The following is a 16,199-nucleotide window of genomic DNA, read 5'->3' on the forward strand; positions in this document are numbered from 1 at the left end:
TAACTGTTAAGTAATCACAGTACTTCAGAATTTAAGTAAACAGCAAAAAATAACCAAGGATTTAATCATCTTTGTTCTTTGGTAGACGTAATATGCGGTGTACAAAGGGAATACCTAATACATGTGTGTGACTATAAGAGTAACTATAACTGTATTTTCTGCAGTTTATATTAGAAATCCATTAACGTAAAACAACAAATCGAACATTCAGCTAGAGGGTTTGTTTTGCCAGACTCAGTAAAGACTGTTTGCATCTGTCTTCCCCTTGAAACCTACCCTGATAGCTCTTGGCTTAGTTGGATTTATTTAACATACCAATGCTGAAACGGCATTTTCTCTTTTTCCATTCTTCTATATAATTGTATTTTCACAATAGTTTCAGACGGTAAGATATTAATTGTAATGTATTAATAATGTAAATAAATTGTGTATGTTTAATTGTAATCTTAGATTTAGATTATATTTAAAGTATACTTTCTTAAAGTATCATGTAAATTAGAGGTTTTCATTCACTTAATTAATCCCCAGATGTATCAGATTAATTGGATTGTATTATAGCATACGTACAGAGGGACAGATAGAATGTAAGAAATTTTACGTCCGTCTTTACGTAAAATGTTATTTTGGTTCTCTTGTATTATATTTTGGTATTCTATTTCAATTCGCTGTTTACTTTCCAATAAATATTCCTGTACACTAAATAAAACTATATTTAACTTGCATCCATTCTGTATTACTATCTCGTAATTAGAAGCTCAATAACAATTAAAAAGTCGCGTAATTTAAATGTAAGTGTTATTACATAACATGCTATACCTTTTAAATGCTGTGATTTTAACTTTTACAAACATGTCCGACTACGTGATTTAAATAATACTTTTAGACTTGAACATTACATTTGTGTCAATGTTGTTTTGGCTCCAGTTCATATTTCTTTTAGTGTAGCGTCTGGAATCTGGCGCTGTAACTGACTTGACTCCTGGAAACTTTAGTCATGTTTATCTCACGAAATTAAAAAAGTCTGTGCCGAAGAATCTAAAAACCTAGGTTGCAAAATATAGTGTAAACCAGGCGAGGAGATATTGTTATAGTCTCATGTTACGATATTTTAGGCACAATCAAAAAGCACAGTGGGGCAACCGAGTTTTTTGACACATAATTTATTTATTAATGACACGATATTAAAAACCATAACAAGTTAATGACATAACTGGAGCTAAATTCAATATTCACATTGAATTAACCCGTCCCACGTTAGCTACGTTATTCCAATTATTTCTAGTGGTTTGTAAATGGAGAGTACCAGTAATTTGGGAACACGGGAAAAATTCATCGAGGCGTGTCTGCGAGCGGTGGGCAATCACGTTTACACCTGGAGGTCAGCGGGTGCTTTCATGTATTGAATATTCTCTTTATTTCGTGGAGGTGAAAAGCTCTAACATTTTTTTGTAAAATAATCCAAAAATATCGCTTATGATCGAAGCCTGTGACTAGAACCTGTCAATGATGGAATTATATTTATTTAAATATTTTATATATATATATGTGTGTGTGTGTGTGTGTGTGTGTGTGTGTGTGTGTGTGTGTGTGTGTGTGTGTGTGTGTGTGTGTGTGTGTGTGTGTGTGTGTGTGTGTGTGTGTGTGTGTGTGTGTGTGTGTGTGTGTGTGTGTGTGTGTGTGTGTGTGTGTGTTGTGTGTGTGTGTGTGTGTGTGTGTGTGTGTGTGTGTGTGTGTGTGTGTGTGTGTGGTGTGTGTGTGTGTGTGTGTGTGTGTGTGTGTGTGTGTGTGTGTGTGTGAGTATATATATATATATATATATATATATATATATATATATATATATATATATATTTATAAGTAGATAATAATATGGGTTCCTGGCGCACTTTCGGAGCCAACCGAAAAAGCAATGTAAAATACTGTTCAATGTACCATAAAGGAAGCTGAGAAATAACACAGCAAATCTCAATGAAAAATTAAACCGAATCTAACAGTCGTTCGTCTCCAAAAGCGATCGAGTACATTACTATCTACTCTGTGGAATGAAAAATTAACCAAATCTACAGCTGTTTGCTTCTACTTTCTTAAGCTGTGCTTTGTAAAAATGTTGTCAAATCTGCTACGAATAAAGGAAAAATCTTCGAAATCTTAATAAAATTTAATCAATTTAAAACATTTTTACTAAAAACATACTGTACTTTAATAAAAAACTTTTTCTACTAAATAAACAACATGAACTCACCAAAGTCTCTACAATTTCTAGCATTAAAACAGTGCAACAAAGATGAATTCAGTGAATTGCCGGTTTATTTTCAACAACAGTTTGATACCATCTTCGATACTTTCCTTAAATGATACAGAATTCAAAGAACTTGTAAAGTCTTTTGCAGAAAAAACGTCTAATGGAGTGTTTTACTATCGGCAAAAAACTAAAAAAAGTAAGGGATTACATATTTAATATAATTACGAAAGATATTGAAAAGAAAGTAAAAAATAAACAAACAGAGAGTTTTTCATCGTTTTTTTTATGACATTTTTTCCCATATTATACGTTCTTTCAAGATAATCAAGACTTAATTGATGAATTTCTTAGGAATTTTTGTAAGTATCAAGATTTATCAACACAATTCATTAAAGAGCATTATAGAATTTTTCTTATAGAATATAGCCACATTTTGTGTGAAACAAAAGGTATTACTGTAGATAATATTCCATGTGATTCCTATGAAGAAAGACACCAACTATGGTTATCAAAACAGTACTATGACGTGGGGAGGGACTGCAAGTTTTAGAGCACAACTGAAAAGACTTTATTCTACAAAGTTAATTGTTATAATTTCTTTATCTTTTTATAGTCTTCTTTCCAGTAACAATCAAGTGTAATTTTTCATTTTTGTTTAATTCTTTAATCTTTTTTTCATCCAAAACAGTCAAAAATCTGTTCGGCAAGTGTACTTTACAATCTTCCAACTCGGCAATTATTGTAAACCCGAATTTATCTTTCATTTTCTCCAAATTCAAGATTCTATGTTTCTTCCTTTCTTCCAATTCATTTAACTTCTTATACTCTTTAAACTTACATTCTCCAATATCATTTAACTCTTTCAAGAACTCCATTTAAATAGAAAAAATTTAAAGACGGAAAAAATGAAATTTGCTAACAATCACTCGAGAAGTCGAGGGAATTTGCCAACATCTTCATTGTTTGACGAGGTTCTTCATTTACTTTCTCCAAATGTACTATAAAATCATCGAGGATTTCTGGCTTAAAATCGTAGACAAATTCAACATCCAGATAATGAAAAAATACAGGTATTATCTTTTCATAATAAACGTGTGTATCGATACCTACAAACCTAATGTATTCTTTGAAAAAGGAAAATAATTTTTTCAATGGTTCCAAGAGATAAGTAAAAATTTTTATTCTGTTTTCTAAATTCTGTAACAAATTTTGTTTGTTTTTCACCTCCGTATTGTAATTTTGTAAGCAGATTATTCAAATGTGTTAGTTTATTTCGAAATTTCCTAGGTTTAGGTCTTTCGTACAAAATTAAATTACAATCTCTACAAACTAAATATTTTTTTAACAATAATTTCTCCCTCTATTATAACACTTGTAACAGTTGGCACTATACTCTTCCATTTAAACAAAAACATTTTTTTATAAATGGAGATTATGGAACTAACTCTGCCGAGATATAAATTTTTCAGCGCAAATGTTTGTGTTTACATTTCTACAACAGAGATAAATAGAAATAATTTCATTCTATTGTACAACTATTTAGGATATTTTTGTCTATGATTACAAAAGATTATTCCGGAAGAAATCGAGATTTTTCATCAACGAAAGAGTATATTTTTGAAGTTTTAGAAGGAATGAAAGAGAATAATATGAACAATCATCAATTATTGTAAAAGACAAAATGAATGATTGTGTCTTTGGTGTAGTGTTGTTAGTGTGCGTGTTTGCGCTATGGGGAATCACATCACATTCAACTTCTACGGTGTCTATTGTTTAGAGACTTGGCCCTGCACTGCTACTGTCCAACCAAGTTAATGGCTAGGAGCTGTAATTCGGGTCTTAGACTCTGGAATTTTTTTTGTTCCCAAGTCTCAATTTTTTCTTTGGTAACTACTGTGTAGAAGTTGATGGAGAGATACAATTAGGGAATTAGTGTTGGGTGTTTTGTAAGTGTAATGTTGTATTAATGAACGATGTGAGAATGTAATGAACGAATTAAGGAAGAGAAGGAATTAAGGAATAAAATTGGTTCAACTATGGTAGAGTCTTCAATGATTCGAGGTCTAAAATGGTGTTGAAGATGGTAATTTTGGCAATTCAAACTCTTCTACTTCAGATTCTGGAATCAAAATATCAGCAAATTGTCGTACAACTGGAACCAAATTCATTAAATTTTGATTATCGCTTAAAACATTTTCAAAATTTTGCCCTCAACATTTTTTATTGCAGAAGTTACAGGTTGATTAATTTTTTGAATAAATTCTTGTTCTTTTTCATCAATTCGAATCTGTTCTTTAAATTCTTTGATTAATTTCTTTTCGATTTGATCAAGTTTTTTCGCTTCTTCAGAAGTTACGTTCGCCATTTATTTAGGAAAATTTTGAAACGTGGAACGTAAAAACGTGAACGTGGAACGTAAAACGTGAACGTGGAACGTGAAACACGAACGTGAAACACGAACGTGAAACACGAACGTAAAACAATGAACGTGAAACGTAAACACGAACGTGAAACATGAACGTGAAACATGAACGTGAACGTGGAACGTGAACAGATTTACCGTTTTTCTGTTATTTTTCATAATGTAAATAAAAATTAAAGATAATATAAAAAATTAATTGTAACAAATATTTTATCAAGTAGATTTGTCAGACCACTGAGCAGCATTTATATTAGAAAATTTATTTCAGATATTTACCATTTTTTAGGCTTCAAAGTTAGATTAATAGTTAAAAAAATCCGTAGTCTTCCTTCCAAATTTTATCACATAACTCAATAAAGTGGTTAAAAACTCATATCAGATCCCACAATAATTGTTATAAATCTTTCTCGAATAGTGATCATCTTGCTTAAAAATACACAACATATTCAGGTTATTTCTTATAACTTGTTTATCAACCTTTGAAAAGCATTGGGAAAGATAGATACAAGATATGTTTTTGTGACGGGACATTTACGAAATATTCCTTAATAAACGTCTTGATTTTCTAAAATACAATCATCAAAAACGATTAACGAATTGGGTTTACATTCGCTTAACGGAACTATGTCCTCAGAAGCATTATAAAAATGTGATATTTTTTTGTTTAAGTTTTTCTCAATATTTTCAAATCTTTCTTGTAATTTTTTATAGGCGTCTTGTTCTAAAGATTTTACTAAAAACATACAAATTGGAATAAGGAATCAACCTATTGTAGATAAAATTCAATAATAAAGTTGTTTTTTTCCACATCCACTTGAACCAACAATTAACAATCTGATTGGTTGATCTTTCTTATTTTCTTCAAACGTTTGAAGTTTTATCTGATCTTTTTGCTTTAAAAATTTCTCCATTTAAATAGAAGATTTTTCATCTTGAAGCAACGCTTGCGAAAATGAAGCTGTTCAAGTTGACTTCAGAAAGCTCTAAATTAGTTTTAAACTTGGAACATCCTATACACTTAGAGGAAGAATCAAATTATTTTATCGGTTTAAGCGGTTTTTATTCTGACAATTTTGTAATAAATATTAGTGAAAGTTCTCCTTATTGTATAGGATTTAGTGAGAAGAACATAACAAAATATTATGGTTTAAACAAAGGATATTATACTTTCGATCAAATAAAAAAATTCCCTTAAAAATTATCTGAAAACATTCAAACAATCAGATAAATCTTTAAACTTTGACGAAAACAAGTTTGAAATGCAAAAAAATTATCTCTCTAATAAAATTCAATAAAATCACCAGTAAGAATAATGTTTTCAGCAATTATTGTAGATTTGTTAGGCGTTTGTTCAAGAAACTATTGAGCCAAATCAGGTATATTTAGGAAATAAAACGCCAAAATTTAGACCGTTCGATGTAATTGAAGTGCACTGCTATCTCGTTGAACCTAGTTTTGAAAATCATACCGAACATTTACACAAAGAATCTGAAATTTTGTACACTTTTTTCCCAAATGTTGCTTATGGATCAAAAATCAGTGAAAAACCGAATGAAATCGATTATATTCCAATTAGAAAAAATATTAAAAGAATTCAAAAAATCGTTCTAACTATACAAGACTCTGAGGGAAATTTATTAAATAATGAGAGTAAAAACAACAATATATTTAAGATTGAAAAAGGAATAAAAATGAGTTGATGATGATGACAAAATTCAATATTTTTTACTTAAAAAACAAGGGGCTATTCGAATGGCCCCTTAACAATCTTCATCCTGACACTGTTTTTATCAATGAATCTGGCCTTCATTCTCAAAATAAAAAATTACTAGTTAAAATTTCTTTTCTATCTAAATGGAGTCAGTTGTAGACCTACTCAACAATCAACTTACATTCAATAATAAAGACATTTGCACGATTGTTGACGAAAATAATGAAAATTTGGTTTAAGGCTAAAGATGTTGCAGAAATTTTACAATATGAAAATACTAGACAAGCTATCATAAATAATATTGATAATGACGAGAAAATAGCCTTTAAATATATAAATTACAAGAGTCTATGCCATAGACCCTTTCAAAATCTTCATCCTGACACTATTTTCATTAATGAATCTGGATTTTATTCTTTAATACTAAGATCTAAATAAATTAGAAGCAAAAACCTTTCAAAAGTGGGTTACAAAAGAAGTTTTGCCAAGTATTCGTAAATTTGGTGAGTACAAACTTGAAAACAAGATTAAATATTTAGAGGACGAAGTTAAACACTTGCAAATTAAAGATGAAATAAAAAAACGGAAATAATCGCAAAACAAAGTGTAAAAATTGACTTAATGAAACCAGACCTTGTTTGTAAAGATTTTGCTAAGAAAAAAACACCATGTTTTTGTATTAATTAAGAAGAATCACATGTGGGAATATCCTTATTACGTTATCAGAGCTCAAAAGAGAGAAATACCGAAAAGATTGAAAGAACTTGAAATTGATTACCCAGAAATGGAAATTTTATTAAGACATGGAGATCCAAATAGTATAAATCTCTACAACCAAATGAAAGAATCTTTGAATATTTTATACAACGGAAATCATTTTACTACAAATATGGCAGAATCTCGACTGATTTATAGAATATCTAAATTACACGATGAAAATGTTTCTAAATTTTACTAAAAAACTCTCGATTTATTATATTTTGTTTGTAAATGTTTAGCATAACTAGGTAACCATTGTAGAATTCTTTTTTCATATTCACAAGGCATTTCGTTTTTATAACTTTCGCTGAAAATTTTTTAGCACAATCTTTGCAAAAAGCATCTTTTCTATCTTTACTATACTGCCAGTTTATTAAAATTCAGAAATATTTTTAATTTCTTTACAAAAGTAACACTTTTTCTCTTCTAAAGTTAATTTGTTCATTTTATCATATAATTCCTTTACAATAACAGTCTTTTCTATTCTCTTCTTGACACTTTGTACATTTCTTTTGAGACTCCATTTATATAGAAAAAATTATTACACGATGAAAATGTTAAACTCTTGAATTATGATATTTTGTTTGTAAATGTTTTTGATAATTATTTAACCATTTTATAGTTCTTCCACATTCACATTGAGTATCTTCATAATATAATCTATGGTGATTCTTCTTTACACAATCTTTAACAATATGAGTCTTTCTTAATCTCTACTATAGTGATCACTATTAAAACTCTGAAATTTTTTTAGTTTCTTTACATTTAAGACATTCTTTATCTTCCAAAGTTAATTTTTCTATTTTATCATATAATTCTTTATGATATTCCCTTTCACAATCTTTGCAATTATAATGCATTCCATCTTTCCTATTTTTATCTTTATAAAATTCATTTAAATCTTTAAATTCTTTGCACTTTGTACATTTCTTTTGATGCGCCATTTATATATAGAAAAATTTATATTACAGTTTTGGACTTCTTCTCAATTCATATTCATAAAACTTTCCTGTTATTTCTTCATTATTTAAATCTTTTATACTATAAGTTACAGGATCTGTGTTATTAATTTGATAAATCACAAAGATTTCTCTTGACCAATTGTTCTTATATTTGTTCGAAAATGTTTGTTTTTTTACTAACAATTCTTACATGATCATTGACTTTAAATTTAGTTTTCGTGTGAATTTCAGGTGGAACATACTTGAAAACGGTCTCTAATAACTCCTTTTCTGCATCCTTTATCTACGTCTTTCGGTTTCATTTTGATTGTGCTGTGAACTGTATCGTTATAATTGTTTACGATTTTTTGAAGAATATCGATCCATTTAAAGTTTTTATTAATCTCAAAAATTACTTTCATTCTCTCATTTTGAGTTCTGTTATATCTCTCTACAATACTTGATTTCTCTTCGTTTTCAGTATGATAAATCTTAATGTTGTATTTCCTCAAAACATCGTTAAATTCTTTATTTTTAAACTCTAAACCCTTATCTGTATGAAGTAGGTTAGGAGGTTTGTGATTGATCCTTATGGCATCTTTTACTATATCTTCGGAAAGCTTTTGAAATATCCTTGCCGTTTTTTCTTTTGATAGCTCTTGACCAAGCATATTTTGAGAAAGTATCAATAACATTTAACATATACTTAAATCCATCATTTTGATCTGAATAGTTAGACATTTATAACTAAATCTGCTGCCCATAAATCGTCAATTCCTAATGTTATAATTTTTCTCTTTTTAAACTTTTTTCGTACTGGTGCATGAATTTCTCGAGCTTCAATCTCTATCTCATCTTTAGTCTTCAATTCTTGCTTAACAGGTTTTGGATTTGGATTCTTTATAAACTTACTCTTGTTTGTCTTACATTTTGAAACATTTTGCAGCAATTCTATACAATCCATTTTGAGTTTGAACGATTTTTGAATCTATATTTTTTCGTTTTCTTTTTACACTTGTGACAGTGAATTAAATCATCTTCCATTTACATATCAAAGTTTCCAAGTTTATTTAATTCGTCTAATATATCAGATTTATAGCCATACGGTACTGTATCGATCTTATTTTCTAGGACAATTCTCTTATCATCTTTAGCGTTTAGTGCCAGCTTGTTTATGGTAACAGTGTACAACTCATGTTTATAACTTTTGATGACTGTCATCTCCCTAAATTCTTCTTTATCTTCGAACAAACATCTCTTCAAGTTTTCGATATTTTATTGTTTTATTTACAACGCTTCTCTTAATTCCTTTACACCTAACTGGGTTTTTATCTAGATATTTGTAGAGTACATCTTAGACCTTAAACCACAAAATTCTTCTAAAACTTCGCTATTTAACTCATCTTTGAATTTCCCTATTACCTTCTTATTTTTAGTAGTGAAAACATTCATGATCTTTTGGATAATCACTTGTATCAAAGTCATCTATATTTTCTTTAATAATTTTAAAAGGATCTCGTTTCAATTCTAGAAAATAACTGTCTGTATCCATGTAACACAGATTCAAATCTGGATCAAACTTCTTTAATTTGTTGTAATAAAACTCGTACATTAGCAATTTTGAGAGGTCGAGAACTGAAAATCCTATGTAAATCGGTTTGTTAAATTTAACCTTTTGTTTTGTACATGTGACTCGCTATACAGTTGTCGTCAAAGATGTTAAAGCATTTGAAATTTGTTTTCTTAGCTTGTTTCATTGAAAATTCTTCATTTCCAAGCTTAATATCACATCTGTTTCTCACATTTTCCATAGATTTTCCAAAAACTGAGTTGTTCATCAGCTTATAAAAGTCCTTTTCAAAGTCGCTTGTAGCTTTGGTTCTCATGTTTGTGTTAAAATCAATGTATTCTTTCATAAAGGCTTCTGATCGAATGCAATAACTCTATTCACATGTTTCAAAATCATATACCTTGTTCCAAATAGACTTCAAATTTCTCGAATGAACAACCGTATTCAGTTTTATCCAGTAGAGTTGTGCAAAGTTTGTTTTTAAAATGTTCTGGAGCAAGAGGTAAATCCTTGTGATGTTCGTGTAAATTTGTTGGATATCCATGATCGACTTCGAGAATATAGCCATAATCTTCGTCGCCAGTGAGTTTCTAAAATTGTTTCTTGCCACTCTTTCTTTTGTATACGTTTTAGGATCCATCCACTTGATATCACTAAACGGCAGTTTTTTGCATAAGACCATACCCATAAAGGTTGTTTGCATCGAGATAGAGTAAATAGTTTTTCGGGCTTTGTCTTATCAAAAATCTTTTAAATATTTGTTATTTGCTTTCACATATCGTTTAATACACTGAGAAATGCCTCCGCGAATACCTTTTTCGATCATCAAATACATATTTATAATCGTTAATTAGCTGAAGCTCAATTTTCGTTAATTTTAACATTGCGTCCCATGCGAGACTGGGAGCTGTTAGATAGTGTGCCGGATCGAGTTTATAACAATTAAAGGCAAAATGTTTCTGAAATTTTCGAATATATCAGCAAGCAATAAAACATCTTGGATATTGTACAAATCACAGTAATTTCCAAGATTTTTCTCTTTTAATTTGTTCCAAACATTTAAAGTAGTGTTGAAAATCTTTCTCAGATATGCTCTCATCTGTCAAAAGTGAATAGAAATCTTGAATTCTCAATTCTTCTGTGTAATCAAGTTTTTCAATACTGTCGATAAATTCATAGGGAAATATTCCTTTTCCAGATAGAATTTTAAAAATCTCGTCGTCGTCATTTGGCTGTCTTTCTATTATCTCATTCAATATTCTTCCATCTGTATAAAATGATTTGTATGTTTGAAGTCTTCTCTCTTTAGATTTTAGCTAACTTTTCTATAGACGAGGCCCATGAATCTGAACGTGTCTACAAACGAAACTTGATGAATTTTCTTGGCTTATCACCTTCGAATTCATAGCCATATCCAGAATTTACAGAATAATTTATATATTTTTCATCGGTGTTTGCAATCAAATCAACATTTCCATATTGTTTAGCCAATTTTTTATGTACAAATGAGTATCGTAATTTGACATATTGTGGCAGAAAAACGGGAATATTCTGAGAAAAATTCAAATTTAGATTGCAACATGCAGCTGCGCTCGAACTTGCCGGTCGAAACTAAATGACAATGATCTCTCACTTTTTATAACTCTTATCTTTCCAACTATCAGGAGTAAAACCATACTGAATTGACCCAACATCATAAGCAGACCATTCACAGATATGACAAACGTTTGAATTTTGATACGAAAATTTCTTCTTCTTCTGTCAATTTCATAGGTTTCATGTTCTTAGAATTATATTTTTTCGCTATGTATTCGATCGATAATTTATTGAGTTCTTCAAACAATTTTGTCGGGACGTTTTTTCAAATCTTCTTCATTTTTGGCACGATAACATATCGGTTTTGTACATGCGATTGGTCACATTCGACACTAAATATAGAGTAAAACCATAAGGAATGTGTGCCTTGAATCTTGGTTGTAGTCGATCTTTGTGGATTGTTCTTGCATGTCGGAATTTTTTTCTAATATGCCTCTCAAAGTCCATATAAAATTACGTACGGATGGTTAAATTTCTTTTGATAATTAGTAAATTTAGTTGTTTGACCTGGAAATGGGCATAATTGGCTTACAAACTTCATGATTTTTACAAATTTCTAAGTGATCTGTTAAATCTCCAGATTTGTAAAAATGGCTTAAACATCTTCTACACAAAAATTTTCTTTCTTTATGTTTAGACAACTGCGAAAACAAATTTAAGCTTATTATCAAAACATAATGAATCAAAATGTTAATGAGATTTATCCTCTTTTAACATACAATAAATCAATGTTTGTTTCAGCGTCATATTTTTCAGAAATTTGTAACGGAACAATGTTAATATTTTCATCAAAACTGTAGACATTGATAGACATTGTTGGATACTTATACTTGGAATTGTAGCTTCGTTTTTCAAATATTTGTATATCTTTCAGAGACATTGGATACTCAAAACCTGAAAATATTTCGTCATTCACAAATTTTTCGTATTGCTTTAACACGTTCACAGTCTCGTTCTGGTTTTTCAATAGCACATCTTATTGAGTAAATAAAGCAAAAATCATCTCTATTTTTTATATTTATACAAGCTTTTTTATCTTTGATATTCTTTGGTAAATCGATGTATGATCCTGCATTCATCATTTCGTGTTTGTTAAGGCTCAAAACTAGTTGTTTACAACTTTTAATTAAACTTCATGACCTTTATTTGGATTATTCGTTTGTTTTCGATGTGTTTAATTTATTAAATTGCTTAGTAATAAATAAAGTCGTTACGTCAAAGATTTCGTTTTACTTTGATAGAAAAAAATAAACATGTTTTGCGGTTCACCATTCACTAAAGTTCGTTCGTATTCACATTCCAAAGAGAGATAGCCCTTCATATTTTTAAACATTTTCTTGAAATTTCTCGATTAAACTTTTAATTTCTGACCGCATAATTGAAAGATATTTGTAAATTGACATGGAATTGTCGTTCAAGTTTCGTAAAATGTATTGCTTGATAAAAGACCGTGCTTGAGGATAAAACTTCTTATTGAGGATCAATGATCTACTCAATGATTTTTCGGATTACTACTTTAAGAGTTTTATCATTTCTTCGATCATTTCAGACTTGGTTTTATCGTTAGTACCGATAGCCAACTTTTCAGCTATTGAATGAAGTTTTTCATCATTAAATAGGTCGAGATTTTTCTTTTCAACTTTGAAATTTCTCTTTAATTCACGTAATTTCTCAATATTAAACATGTTTTCGTGATCGGCAATTTTATTTTCTCTAGCCCATTGTCTTGTCTTAAATAATTTAGTTCATTATCGTAAATTTGCTTGTTTTTTTCGTGACTTTATTTTTAATGGCGATCTTAGTTTTTTCTTAAAATTTCTTTTTTGCAGAACGGACATGATATTTTTTCAGCGCTTCCATTTATATAGAAAAATTTATTGCTTGTAACTAAATGTGCTTGTAACCAACGATTGCGCCTCTCACGGCGTGATATCACTACGGATATCACCTACGACGCTTTACGAAGCGATTATCGGATGATCGGTCTGTAGTAGCACACCTCGACTGTCATTGAAGATTTTTCCTTTATTCGTAGCAGATTTGACAACTTTATTTTACAAAGCAGCTTAAGTAAGTAGAAGCAAACAGCTGTAGATTTGGTTAATTTTTCATTCCACAGAGTAGAATAGTAATGTACCGATCGCTTTTGGAGACGAACGACTGTAGATTCGGTTAATTTTAATTTTTTTTCATTCAGCTTATTTGCTGTGTTATTTCTCAGCTTCATATGGAACAGTATTTTACATTGCTTTTCGGTCGGTCGCTCCGAGTAAGTGCGCCAGGAACCCCGTATTATTAATCTACTTTATATATATATATATATATATATTATATACTTATATATATATATATATATATATATATATATATATATATATATATATATTGGTAAAATAATATAAAAATATCGGTTATGATACTGTAACCTGTCAAAGATGCAATTATATTATTTTAATGATGAATATAATATTAACTTGTAGTTTTTGTTATTTTCATAATTCGCGTTATTTAAAACACCTTGCCGATTATATAAAATAAGTCGTTTTCATGTCCGGTTCAATAGTAAATATTTTACAGAGTGTTTCAAAAGCTCCTACAGGATTAGAAATACAAACTTTCTAATTTGTATTTTAAACTTACATCAGCTGCATAATCTTCAAACCTGCTTCTGTTCAAACCTTGCATAATCTTCTGTACAAATTATATGTCAACAATGTAGTGCATTTAGGTGTAGTGCAAACGTTAGGTTAATTATCTGGATTAAATTAAACGAACATAACTGAAGTTTAGATCTTTTGTTATAGATTATAATTTAACTTTTTTCACATAGATCTTATCGTAATTATATACAATTCTCATGGAGGACTATTAAACAGATTAGTTCCTACAAACTACGTCATATTTTTAGCAAATTATTAAAATATTTTACTGATTAACATTATTGAAATAAAAATTACTATACAGTAAAATACAATAAAATCTGTCTGATTTGTTCTGTAACTTTATATGAATTCATAAAGTTAAAAATTTATCATACACATGCAATAAATACTTCATGAGCTATACTATAATACGAGTAACAATTTATTTATATTTAAATAGAATGAACTGAGATGCATTTGCTAAGTTTATTTGGTAGATAATGAGGAATTTTAATTAAATTTAAATTAGTGAATTTAAAATGTGTAGTTACAATATACAAGAATATGTATCACACTGTTAACACTTAGAAGTAAATTTACGAGTATTTCGCAGATTTTCCGTTGGTATATGTTTGCTGTACGTGTTGGTTTCTCCCTGTGGTTGAGGCGGATTATTTAATTCTCAATATTACAAAAAACTGTATAGACAATATTACAAGGTTTGTACAACGGTTTTGAAATATGACTTAAAATATTTTATATACTGATAATTATATAACTATAATTCCCGAAGTGTTTTGAGGGAGATCTCTTCATATTATAATCTTTGATAGATAAAAAATTATTCTATTAGTTTATTAGTTATTGTAGTTGTAATTAACGCTCAGATTTAGGGTGCATAGAGTTCAAATATATATATATATATATATATATATATATATATATATAAGTAGATATGAATGTGAGGGTTCTAGCTCACTTTTGGGACAGTCAGAAAATCAACGTAAAATACTGTTTAAAGGACAATAAACTAATCTGTAACTCACGAATGGAAAATAACCGAATCTATAGCTGTTTTACTGTTTAATGTTTGCTTCTAATTTATAAGCTGTTTTAATGAAAAAATCCAGAAATCTCAATGAAAAATCTATAAACGGAAATAATGAAATTTGCTAACATTCGCTCAACAGAAAATAAGACGATTTTTACTGAATTTCTCTAATATCGTTCTTAATCACGTCATATGATAAAAATTTCTCAGAAACCACAACCACATAACAAATCGCGTTTGTAACAGCATTTTGAAAATCCATATTGATAATTATATCGTTCTTTGAACTAGAAATATTTGTCAAACTCTTTGTTGTATCAATGACATAAATAGGTCTATTCGCTAAAAATTCTTTAGGATTATAATACATTTCCATATTTTTGTAGTAAACTTTCTTAAAATCTTGATACATCTGATACATGATTCTGAAAAGACCACCTGAAATGTTTAAATTTTGTAATTCATCTGGATAATAAGAACCGTTCAATTTTACTCTGATATTTTTTACATTCAAAAACTATCAACACTTTGAAGGATTTTTCTCTTGATTATTCTGTCTATCTGTTTGAAAACCTATAATAACAAAACTTAGGATTGAAGATATTTCTATAAATATTTGTGATATCGAACGAATAAGTTGTTCCGGAAATACCTTTTTGCTCAATACATTGCCAATCTAGAAAATTAAACATAATGTTTTGAGATTTTGTAATTTCATCAATCAAACTGAATTTTACTCGTGGTTTTGTAATAAATCATCGGAACTCTAATGAAAAAACTCGTTAATTGTAATTTTGCCATCAACAGGCATAAACATTTCCAGTTGCAGTCTTCAGAATCACATCATCGTCTTCAGCTCTTATGAAAAACTAATGTAAAATCCACCTTTATAGATTGGAATAATTTACATTTTCAAAGAATCCTAAGCCGAAATGTGCTAAATCACCGACCGCTTCAAATTGTCCAAATTTAAAAGTTGATTCAAAACTGTTTGAAAATACATCACTTTTTGAATACGAAATAGTTCCTTTAATAGTGCTTAACTGACCACACAGTTTTCGACTTCTTTCTATCAATTTATTGTGTTTTCTTACTTCAATCTTAGAAAATAAAAACGGTATAAAATTATCGATTAATCTAACATTATCAGTTCCAAGATATGCTTGACCATCTTGTTTTGTTAAAGTTCCAGAAATATAAAACTGGAAGTTTAGACGAGCAAAAGTTATCTCCAAAATCAATATTAAACTCAGTTCTTTTATTCG

General features: G+C 29.3%; 1 protein-coding gene across 1 annotated transcript in view; it reads right to left on the reverse strand.

Moving 5' to 3' along the window:
- The window catches only part of LOC124370611, a 99,149-nt gene that overhangs the window by 39,791 nt on the left and 43,159 nt on the right, over nucleotides 1–16,199 (reverse strand). The gene's annotated exons all lie outside the window — the stretch shown is intronic.

The sequence above is a fragment of the Homalodisca vitripennis genome, chromosome 1 (genome assembly GCF_021130785.1).
Source record: "Homalodisca vitripennis isolate AUS2020 chromosome 1, UT_GWSS_2.1, whole genome shotgun sequence".
Lineage (NCBI taxonomy): Eukaryota > Metazoa > Arthropoda > Insecta > Hemiptera > Cicadellidae > Homalodisca > Homalodisca vitripennis.